At 44.0% G+C, this 4836-nt stretch overlaps 1 pseudogene; it reads right to left on the bottom strand.

Annotated features, from left to right (window-relative positions):
• Window positions 1-1371: 1371 nt before the first annotated feature.
• On the bottom strand, window positions 1372-1840 carry LOC110293758 (small ribosomal subunit protein eS10 pseudogene; annotated as a pseudogene).
• Between the last annotated feature and the right edge of the window lie 2996 nt (window positions 1841-4836).

The raw sequence follows: 4836 nt of genomic DNA, 5'->3' as shown, positions 1-4836 counted from the left end.
CCCACTCTTCATTTTCTGGTATTCAAAGCACATTTCCACCCCACAGGGAATAAATAAAGCACAGCCAATAGTTCTTCACTCACTTGGTTTGAACAATTTTCCTGCTGTAGTGCAAAAGCCATATATAGTCAGTAGAATGCATACTTTGAATTTGGTTTTCTTCTGGGGCAGTGCTATGCAGTATAATCCTTTCTAGGCAGTAGACACCACCACATGCAGCTCCTGGCCATCCATGTGGCCACTAGGAGTCATGACAGTCACAGGGACTGTGCAGCTGAGCTGTGGTGTTTGCTTAGTGAGGCACAGTCAATGCATTTCTCATCACAACACTTTCAACTGATCCTGTGTCCTGTTTATGTTGACACAAGCCCATTATAAGCTGAGGAGGATATGTGCTTCAGAAGTTTCTAGGTGAACATTCACACACATTCACTCTCAAACAGACATGTACAGAGACGTAGACACACACACACACACACACACACGCGCGCGCGCGTGCGCGCACACACACACAGACAGAGACAGAGAGACTGAGATAGACACATAGACACACATATGCAAGAGAAGGGCCTCAGCAATGACAAGAGGGAAGAATGCTCAGTTCACACTGTGGTCTAACTAGATCTTGTCTCCTCCTAAACTCATGTTAAGATTTAATCTCCATTATGAGATATTAAGAAATGAAACTAGGTGAGACATCATAGTGGTGATTAGAACCCTGCTCTTGAGGAGAGATTAACCCATTAATACAATCAATGGATTAATCAGTCACTGGGTTATATAAAGAATGAGTCTGCTATAGCAACAAAACAAAGCAGCAACAATTGATAGAACGTGTGTCTGCTCTGAGGCTAGCTTGGTTCAGTCTCTCATGCTCAGCTTCCTCCACAGTCAGTCTCATTACCTTTCCCATCTTTTCTGCTCTTTGGGACATTCTACTATCTTTATTTTACTAGATAGCAACATCTCAGTAACATCACCTTTCCTTCAGCTTGAGCCTATAGAAGACACTACTGAAACCTTTGTTGATGCTTCTTGCAAGGACATCTGTTACTGCCTGATTACGCTAAATTTCCATTGGACGTTCCCAAGGGGAATGGCCAGCCAAGGACTCTTATCCACTCTATTGAGCTCTCTTATTTGGTCTCATGAAAAATGTTAGCATTTCTTTTTTTTTGGTTACTGTGGCCAGCTTAGCTCTATGCTGAACTTAGAACTACCTTTTTGATCTCGTGCATGGGTGCTAAACATTGAGTGTACTATATAGGGGAAACTTCTATTAGTTTCTGATGTCTCCACTCTCGACCCCTTCTTTTTTTTTTTGGTTTTGATTTTCTTTAAAGTTTATTCAATACAACATAATCTCCAACTTCACTGAGGTGTCTGACCATGTCCATGACTGAAGCCGCCTCTAAACTGGAATTCAGTTGCTGTGCCAGCCCCAGCCTCAGCGTTCTTGTCAGCTCCAGGGGCAAATTACTCTTTCTGTAGGTGTCTCTCTCTGCCTCCCCTCTTGTGAATGAATCTTGCAGGCTGCTCACCCTCTGGACCTTTGGGCCGAGGCCTGCCAGTCTTAGGACGGCTGCAGGGCAGGGTGGCAGGTATGATCTCTGGAGGGTGGTGCAGGGAAGCTCGGAGTAGAAATGACTCCAAGCAAACAGCTCCTTCACGTAGCCTCAAGACTTGAGAGACTGCATGGCTTTCATTACACGAAGCTTGGGCACATTCTTGTCTGCCAGCTTGGGTGTTTGGGCATGTGGACATCTTTTCTGGCCACCATCACACTTTTCTTAAAAAGGAGTTCATAGATGGCAATCCGATTCTTCTTAGGTATCAACATCATGGCAGCTGCAGGGTCCGAGGTGGAGGCTGTAAAGGAAGTGGGATGCATGTTCTTAAGGCTGCGTGGCCTTGCCTCCCTGCAGGACCCGTGCTTGCTGCCTGGGCAAGCTTTGGCATTCAACCCCTTACTTTTGTCTCTTCATCCACCATCTTCAGAATTTGCTTCTAGAGACCCTTTCCTGGTTCTGGCCATGTGTTAGACTTGATTTTATGGTCATTTTGCTGTATAACATGTGTGTTCCTTTTGAGACTGATAAACTCCCTCCCAGGGCTGTGCTGAGAGGTTTGACCTTACTTCTTGGCTTGGAGAGGAAGTAATATTAAAATACATCACATATACTCATAATGGTCCTAAAATTTTGAGATTTTTGTCTAGTCTAGTATCAGGAGAAGCCACTTATTCAAACACAAGTGATCTTTTTCTCTCCTCAAAGGGGAATATGCCAGAAAAATCTGGGGATTCAAGTTTCTCAACTGTTATCTACTTTAGTATTTCAGGCTAAGTTTCAAAAGTCCATTGCTTCCATAGCAAGGGCTAAGACTTCATTGTAAGATACTTTCTTCTCTGAAGTTTTGAGACCGTTTCAGTTAAGTTCTGTGCCATACCGAGCTGTGCTCACCCCATACCCACAGATGACAAGAGGCTTTTAAAACACTGTCTTTCATGGTTTCTCTCACACAAAGATGAGTGAAATAAGTTAGTTGTTCTCTCCCTATAATTCCACTGAGCTATACAGTCCTTGTAATTACTGCTTTTTCTCCCATGTGTCATAAATGCCCATCACTTCCTACCATACCCTGGCACCCTCATTACAATTTTATATATTATATATATATGGTCTTAGTCAGGGTTTCTATTCTTGCACAAACATGATGACCAAGAAGCAAGTTGGGGAGGAAAGGGTTTATTCGGCTTACACTTCCATACTGCTGTTTATCACCAAGGAAGTCAGGACTGGAACTCAAGCAGGTCAGGAAGCAGGAGCTGATGCAGAGGCCATGGAGGGATGTTCTTTACTGGCTTGCTCTCCTGGTTTGCTCAGCCTGCTCTCTTATAGAACCCAAGACTACCAGCCCAGAGATGGTACCACCCACAAGGGGCCTTTCCCCCTTGATCACTAATTGAGAAAATGCCTTACAGCTGGATTTCATGGAGGCATTTCCTCAACTGCAGATCCTTTCTCTGTGATAACTCCAGCTGTGTCAAGTTGACACAAAACTAGCTAGTATATATATATATACTAGTATATATATATACTAGTATATATATATATATATATATATATATATATATATATATATATATATATATATATAAAACATCGTCCAAGGTCATATTACTCATGGAGACAAAATTCAACATTATTATTATTTTTTTTGGTTTATGTTCATAAGAGCTTTTGCAAGTGTTTTCTAAAACGTTACATTTATTCTATTTGTGCACACATGTGTGCGGGCATATGCATCAGGCATAGATGCAATAGACTGAAGGTCAGAGGACAACTTTCAGAGTAGGTTCTCTCCTTCCACCACGAGGATCCAGGTGACTGAGCCAAGTCATTTGGTTTGTTTACAAGAGCCTTTACCAACTGAGTTGTTTAATGGCCCCTGAATGATTTTTCTAAACCTTTATTTATACAGTTATGAGCATACACAGTTTGTTATTCTACTTTTTAGGTTTTTATATTGTCACAGTACTTCATTTTCACTAAAATACTTTTAGAAATGTGATTTTCGAATCACAACACAAACATTCACTCATTTTCAAATGTCTGGTTCTAACACATTGTTGTTGGCACTCGCCAGGCTTGAACAGAAACCATGTGGACTGTGGCTCACACACTAGTGGGAGTGGAGGATGTGTGTTCTGAAGACCTTCCATTCTTGGGTGATGGATTGTAAGGAGCCGTCCTCACATTCGCCATTATAAGATGGCACTGACACCTGTGTTCTAAGTAATAAACAAACCATCTGCACATGCGCTGGGGTAGTTTCCCACCCCATGTGCTCTGCCTTTCCCGTGATGACAACTCCGGCCGATGGGCTGCAGCCAATCAGGGAGCGACACGTCCGAGGTGGAGGACAGTCCTCCATAAAAGGGAGGGGGCTCCACCATCTCTCGCTCTCTCTGGCTCTCTTCTCCACTGGCTCCTGATGGGGTAAGCAATAAAGCTTGTGCCGCAGAAGATTCCGGTTGCCCTGAGTGTGTTCTTACCAGGGGGAACAAAAGCGGCGCGCAATAAATGGCGCCGAAACCCGCGAGCTACTGCATCACGGGGAAGGAGCGGTTAATGAAGTGTTCCCGGAAAACAGACTGTTGAGAAGGATCCGGTGTGGATTCAGAACTCTTCAGCTGGGGAACTGTGGTAATGAAGTGTTCCCACAAAACAGACTGTTGAGAAGGATCCGGCATGGGTTCAGAACTCTTCAGCTGGGGAACGGAGCGGAACCAGAACTGTGGGGATGGGACGCGTGTTACAGCTTTACAAGGTATGTCTAGTCTTGAACTTTCTCTAGTGTTAAAAGCCCTTTTATTTCTTTTCACATGTCAACAAGTGGTTAAGGCAGGGTGGAGAATTCTGGACAAAATTCAAGACAGTCTATCAGAAGTAAAGCGGGGAGAGAGAGCAGGAAAAAAGAGAAAGCATGGCGTGCGAAATAAGTATACAGGCCTTTCCACGGGTCTTGAACCCAAGGAAAAGTTAATGTCAGGGAAGAATACCTGGGGAGAGATTGGAAGGAAAGAGGAGAAAAGAGATGAGTTTAAGGAGCCAGTTCTTAATAGCTGTGAATCAGATGAAGAAATTAGCCCTTCTGAGGAAACAGACTTGGAGGAGGAAGCAGCTTGTTATGAGAGAGAAATGCGAGCTTATAGGTCAAGAAAAAAGCCAAAAGCGACTGGCAAAGGCCAGCTTGCTGCTTGGCCTCAAGGTCATAGTGCACCTCCGCCCTATGCGGAGCCCCCACCCTGCGTAGTGCGTCAGCCCTGTGCAG

Source organism: Mus caroli, unplaced genomic scaffold (genome assembly GCF_978045245.1).
Source record: "Mus caroli unplaced genomic scaffold, Mus_caroli_1 scaffold_6, whole genome shotgun sequence".
Taxonomy (NCBI): domain Eukaryota; kingdom Metazoa; phylum Chordata; class Mammalia; order Rodentia; family Muridae; genus Mus; species Mus caroli.
The sequence above is the reverse complement of the archived record's forward strand: the minus strand, read 5'-3'. Positions and strand labels throughout refer to the sequence as shown.